We start from the raw sequence: 7,585 nt of genomic DNA on the forward strand, positions 1-7,585 counted from the left end.
CACGTGAACTTCAGAGCCACTTCACCATTCCTGTGTCAGCTCCTCCCTTTTGGGGGCTGACAGAAGACAGAAAAAACCTGAGTTCCCCACACATTCGATCACCTCCCCTGAAGGAGCATCTCAGATTTCCCCTGGAACTTCTTCAGGGGAAAGGAGTTTAGAGAAGCATTGTGACACCCTTGGTTTAGAAGCAGAGAAATACCAGCCTCGAGGGAAGGGGCCTGGAATTCATTCGTTTGAAAAACTTTTGTTCAGCCGCCCCGTTCTTTTGCCAGGGAGAAGGATACAGCTGGGGACAATAATGGTAATTGATATAAACTGAGTGCTGAATGTTACAGACTCTAAGTGATTTGCCTGCACGGACTAGGTCTTCCAGGTTCTCTTATTAGCCCCCATTTTAAAGATGCGAGGCTGAGAGAGGTAAGCACATCCTGCAGATAGGAAGCGGTAACAATGGAAATCAGAGTCAAGTCTTCAGATTCCAGAACCTGTGCTATTTTCACTGCTTCTCTGTTCTTTGGTGGGGGGAGGGGGGTGTTTATATCCTAAATGGGGGAACGATAAATAAACAAACACAAAAACAAATACTTTGAAAGGGTGAAAACAGCATGAAGCTGATAAAATAAGCTGAGGTTTCTAAATCTCGGAACTATTGACATTTGGGCTGGATAATTCGCAGGGCGGGGCGTGGGGAGGGTGCTGTCCTGTGCATTGTGGGATGTCCAGTGGCATCCAGGGACCCTGCTCACTAGATGCCAGTAGCAAGGGATTGTAATAAAAAGAATTCAGTCTGTTCCACCTCAAATCCTGCTCCATACTGGAAGTCTTTTAACATTTTCAGCTGTTTCTTCTCTTACTTGCCTTTGCATCCCTAAATAATAATTATCTTCTAGATGTGTCAGCAATATACATTGTAGATCCTTCTCTCTGATAGATAAGGACTTAACTCATGGAGACCTCATTTTTCCTCCCTATAAGTATTTTTAATTCTTCTATTGGTTAATTTTGTGGCATTAACTAATAGACTTATGATTTCTTCTTTCAGAGGGCATATCTTTTCTCTCCCTTTTTAAGCAGCTTTGTTGAGATAGAACCCACATACCATGCAATTCACTCACTTAAAGTGTATAATTCAATGGCTTTTAACTATAATCATAAAATAGCGCAAGCATCCACCTTAGATCCATTTTAGAACATTCTCATTAGCCCAAGGAGATACCACACACCCCTCAGCCAGTCACCCCCAATCTCCCCACACCCCCAATCTCCCCACCTAGTGCTAGGTCATCACTAATCTACTTTCTGTCTGTATAGGTTTACCAATTCTAGACATTTCATATAAATGGGATCATACAATATATGTTCATTTGTGATGGGCTTCTTTTGCTTAGCATAATGTTTTCAAGGTTCATTCATGTTGTAGCATGAATCAATACTTCATTTCCTATTATTGCAGGATAATATTCCATTGTATGGATATACCACATTTAACTATTGGATATTTGGGTTACTTCCAGATTTGGCTACTATAAGTAATGCTGCCGTGAACATTTGTGTGCACATTTTTGTGGGAAGGTATGTTTTCACATCTGTTGTATGTATACCTAGGAGTGGAATGTCTGGATCACATATTTATCCTTTTGAGAAATGAGGTAGCATCTCTGGAGTTCATTCTGCAAGACAGAAATATTAGACCCACTGAACAACTCTTCAGCTCATTGGCGGACTCTTCAGAAGGGGTGTCCCAGAAGATGCAGGTTATGGACGCTATCAGCTCTCATTTCTAAATTTGCTCATGAATTCATCTCACATTAGCCGAGGTCTCCCATGGGGTTAACCTGGAGACCTAGAGGCTGTAGGCTCAGAGACAAGTCTGCTAAGCCCCTAACCTTGAGAAGGTCCTCCACCCTCACTTCCCCTGACCCCATGTGGTAGGCAGAACTCCAAAATGACCCCCAATATTCCCACCCCCTTGTGCAATCCCCTCCCCTTGAATGTGGGCAAGACTTGAGAATAGGATGGGTGGGGTGCCACCTCCATGATTAGGTTACATTATATGCAAGGTGAAGGAATTTTGCTTGTGTAATTAAGGTCCCTAATAAGCTGACTTGAAGTTAATCAAAAGGAAGATTATCCTGGGTGGGCCTAACCTAATCAGGTGATCTCTTTTAAAAGGCTCAAGAATCACCTCACACCAGTCAGAATGGAAAGTCTACAAATAATAAATGCTGGAGAGGATGTGGAGAAAAGGGAACCCTCCTACACTGTTAGTGGGAATGTAAACTGGTACAACCATTATGGAGAACAATATGGAGGTTCCTTAAAAAACTAAAAATAGAGCTCCCACATGATCCAGCAATCCCACTCCTGGGCATATATCTGGAGAAAACGCTAAGTCAAAAAGATACATCCACCCCAATGTTCATAGCAGCACTATTTACAACAGTCAAGGCATGGAAGCAACCTAAGTGTCCATTGACAGATGAGTGGATAAAGAAGATGTGGTATATATATTCAATGGAATATTACTCAGCCATAAAAAAGAATAAAATAACGCCATTTACAGCAACATGGATGGACCTAGAGATTATCGTACCAAGTGAAGTAATTCAGACAGAGAAAGACAAATATCATATGATATCACTTATATGTGGAACCTAAAAAAATGATACAAATGAATTTATTCATAAAACAGAAACAGACTCATGGACATAGACAACAAACTTATGGTTAACAAAGGGGAAAGATGCGGGGGAGGGATAAATTAGGAGTTTGGGATTAACAGATACACACTACTATATATGAAATAGATAAACAACAAGGTCCTACTATAGCACAGGGAACTAAATTCAATGTCTTGTAATAACCTATAATAGAAAAGAATCTGAAAAAGAAAAAATATATGTATTGTATATAGATATGTAATACATATATGTGTGTGTATATATATATATATATATATATATATATATATATATATATATCTGAATCACTTTGCTGTACACCAGAAACTAACACAACATTGTAAATCAACTATACTTCAATTTTTAAAAATTAATTAATTAATTTATTTTTGGCTGTGTTGGGTCTCTGTTGCTGCACGTGGGCTTTCTCTAGTTGCGGCAAGCGGAGGCTACTCTTTGTTGGGGTGCACGGGCTTCTCATTGCAGTGGCTTCTCTTGTTGCGGAGCACGGGCTCTAGGCATGCAGGCTTCAGTAGTTGTGGCACGTGGGCTCAGTAGTTGTGGCGCACGGGCTTAGTGGCGCCGCAGCATGTGGGATCTTCCCGGACCAGGGCTCGAACCCATGTCCCCTGCATTGGCAGGCGGATTCTTCACCACTGCGCCACCAGGGAAGTCCTATACTTCAATTTTTAAAAAGAGGGTCAAGAAGTCAGAGAGACTCAAAGCAAGAGATTCTCCTGCTATCCTGAAGGAGCAAATTGCTCCATTGTAGACAGACCCACGTGGTCAAGACCTAAGGGTGGTGGGGCTTCCCTGGTGGCGCAGTGGTTAAGACAAACACTCTACCTGCTCTTGAACAGTCAGCTTACATGCTTCTTCCTCCAGGAAGTCTTCCCTGACCCCCCAAGGCTGCATCAAGGATTACAGCTGTGCTGCCACCATGCCCTATAGGGCTCCCATTAGCGCACAGTCACCCTGTATTGCAATCAGCACATCGGTCGGACTCCCCCAGGAGAGCAGGAGCTGTTCAGGACAGGCATGTGTCTGGTTCACTTTGGTGTCCCCCAGAGCCCAGCCCTGGTAGACAGGAAGCTTCGGTTTACAGGTGCTGAATGAATGGATGGATGGATGGATGAAGGAACGAATGAATGACTCAGGGAATGAGTGGATACATATTGCAGGGTCCTTACCCCCTAGCAGTCCCTGCCCAACCACTCTCCCCGCCTCACATCCTGAATGTGCTTTTTCCCAGGTGCTTGAGTGTTTCTCATCAACAACAGCTGGGGCCTTTGTGTTTTCTCAAGAGGAACAGAGTGCTGGTGGCATGTTTTCCCGCTGTACCAGGAAGGGAAGATCAGCGTTTCTAAAACGTCCTCATTCAGGGTGAAGTGGAAATATTCCAGCTCTGGGGAGTCAGGTGGCCTGAGTTCCAATCTTTGCTTTGCCTTGCCTCCCTAAAGGACCCAGAACCAAATCGTTGTTCTCTCTGACCCTTCATCCTCTTGTCTAAAAAGGGACGGAGGGGTGCAGTTAGTGATCTCCCTCTGGATGGGATGCTCTAGGACCGTGATTCAAAAACCACACTTCCAAGGAATTCTGGCAGGGCTCTTTTGGTGCCTGTGAAGCCCCTGAAATTATGTACAAAATTTTGTGAATATGGGTATTGTTTTCTGGGGGTTCATAGCTTTTATCTGATTCACAAAGGGATCCCTAATCCCCTACAAGTGAGTTACTTCTTATAAATGGATTTAGCAAAATCTCATTTGTGCTAATAAAAATAAAGGCCAAAAAGAAAAAAAGAAAAAGAAAAAAAAAAAGCAAGGGAGAATATATAAATGCATAGGTAATATCTAAAGCAGGTTTTTCTCAACCCCGGCATGAGTCACATCTTGGACCAGATCATTCTTTGTGGTGGGGGCTGCCCTGCGCATTGTAGGGTGTTAGGCAGCACCGCTGGTCCCACTAGATGCCAACAGCACCCCCTCCCCAGTTGCGACATCCAAAAATGTCCCCAGACATTGCCCGATGTCTCCTTGGGGCAAAATCACCCTGAGCAGGGAACCACTCATCTAGAAGAAGAAACTGATAACAATTTTTCCCTTTGAGGAACAAACCTGGGGTTGAGAAAAATGAAAAGCAAGTTATTTTTTTCTTTCTACACTTCTCTGATGTTTAAATTTGAAAATCATGACTGCGTTACATTTATAATAAAAATGAGTTTATTGTTAAAATAAATTACCTCCATTCAAGGGACCACTACACAGCCATTGAAAAAATCAGGCAAATCTCTACATCTGATACATTACCTGCATGGCATGCAGCAGCCATGATTCAAACTTTTGCCCTCAAGACCCCTCTTTACACTTAAAAATTGTAGCAGACCCCAAAGAGCTTTTGTTTATGTGTGTTGTGTCTGTCAATATTTAACATATTCAAAATTGAAGCTGAGACGATTTTAAAATATGTATTACTTAAGTAAAATAATAAATTCATTGCATGTTTGCATAAACAAACTTCTTTTAGTGAAAAATAACTATTTCCCCAAAAAATATAGTGGTATCGGTTTATTTTTTTAACTTTTTAATATGTTATATTGGAGTATAGTTGATTAACATTGTTGTGTTAGTTTCAGGTGCATGCTTTATGTTTTTGAAAATCTATTCAGGGAATTCCCTGGCGGTCCAGTGGTTAGGACTCCGTGCTTTCACTGCCGAGGGCCCGGGTTCGATCCCTGTTAGGGAACTAAGACCCCGCAAGCCTTGCAGCGCCGGGGTGGGGGGGTGGGGAGAAAGAAGAAAATCTATTCAATGTTTGGCCTAATAGAAGAAAGTTAGGTTCTCATATCTGCTTCTGCATTCAATCTATGGTGTTATCACCCATTGTGAAGCCTCCAAAAGCCTCTGGACTCTATGTACTCATGAGAGACTAAGAGTGAAAAAGGCAAATAATATGTAAGTATTATTATAAAAATGGTTTTGACCTTGTGGTGGCCACACTTTGAGAACCACTGATGCACAGTACTATTCTGTAAATGAAATGAGTACAAAACACTGTGTAAACATGATGATAGATAAAAAGATGAGATTGCGTGGCTTCAGTATACACGGAGGCATACACTTAGGGTTAAGTATCGGTAGGCTCAGGAGATTCCCAGGATTCAAATCTTAGCTTGACCACTTCCTAGCTGTATGACCAGGAGAAAGTTAATTAACCTCTCTGGGCCTCAGGATCTCATTTGTAAAATGAGGATGATAATATAATAAAAGCACTGACCTCCTTGGGTTATTCAATGTAAAGTGCTCAAGACTTGAATGCAAAGTGTCTGGCACATAGAAAACAGTACATTATGCAATTAATTTATGCAAACTATTATTATTAAGTAGCTTTAAAAAACATAAGGCAGGGGTTTCCCTGGTGGCGCAGTGGTTAAGAATCCGCCTGCCAATGCAGGGGACAGGGGTTCGAGGCCTGGTCCCAGAAGATCCCACACGCCGCGGAGCAACTAAGCCTGTGCGCCACAACTACTGAGCCTGTGCTCTACAGCCCGCGAGCCACAACTACTGAGCCCATACGCCACAACTACTGAAGCCCTGGAGCCCGTGCTCAGCAACAAGAGAAGCCACTGCGATGAGAAGCCCATGCACCGCAACAAAGAGTAGCCTCCCCCTCACCCTAACTAGAGAAAGCCCGCCTGCAGCAATGAAGACCCAACGCAGCCAAAAATAAATTAATTAATTAAAAAAAACAAAAGGTAGAGTTATATAACTGATGCTAAATGATCTCCATAACACATGTGAAATTGGAGCGTACAGAACTATGTGCATACTATGATAAATGCTGTGTCAAATAAACATGTATGTGCTACAGATTCACCTGTGTGTGGATTTAAACACATACATATATGCTTAGATATGCATATAGCATTCTTGAAATTATACATTAAAAGATAATAATACCTTAGGGCGAAGGGTATTTCTGGATGTCAGGAGGTCAGAAGTAGGACAGACTTTTCACAGCATTCCTTCAAAAAAAAAAAGATAAATCTTTAACTATGGAATCCCATTGTATTTTCAAAATGTAAAAAACAAAACCACCACCAAAAACACTAACTTAATTTTTTTTTTTTTAAAGAACATAGACTTTAGGATTTTAAGTTGTTAAGTTCCAGGCAAAATCAGCAAATACTTCAGCACTTGCACCGCAACTGCTCATCCTGCACGCAAGACAGACAGCACCAAACGATCAGAATGGCAGACAGCACCAGTCGATGGGGATATCCTTTCCCACTGAGCAGATGTTCAAATCCTTCTCAACACTGTGCTCTAAGAAGCCACTAGGAATCAGTTACTCTTGACAAAGAAGCTGAAACACATCTGCCATCCCAGTTCTCGGGCATGACCTCCAGAAATTCCTGAAATCATTGAAAATGACTCAGAGTATTTCCCTCAGGGAGTCTGATCCTGCTGACTCTTAGTTCTCTCCTGCTAACCTATCCCCACCACTCTTCCTGTTCCAGAGGGATTTGGAGTCCTGCTAGCCCATCCCCCTCCTTCTTTACAGAAAAAGAAACTGAAGCTCCAGAGATTAAAAGACTTGCTCAAGGTCACAGAATGAGTTTGCATCAAATTCGAAGTCAGATGTAGCAGCTGAGAGAGGAGACTCTGGGATTAGAAAGGAATGGGTGTGAATTCTTTGCATCTTTCAAGCTGGGTGACCTTACCTCCCAAAGTCTCAGTTTCCTCATCTACAAAATGGGGCTCTTTGGAATGCCTAGCTCAGAGGATGTCTGGGAGAACCCAATGAGCTGGTAAATGAAAAGGGCTCAGCACAGTGTCTGACACCTAACAACAGCTTGATCAATGTGTCTGTGGCCATTACTGTAGTGGTTGCAGAAGTTGTTC

This window comes from Balaenoptera physalus (assembly GCF_965194825.1).
Source record: "Balaenoptera physalus genome assembly, chromosome: 19".
In the NCBI taxonomy this organism is placed as follows: domain Eukaryota; kingdom Metazoa; phylum Chordata; class Mammalia; order Artiodactyla; family Balaenopteridae; genus Balaenoptera; species Balaenoptera physalus.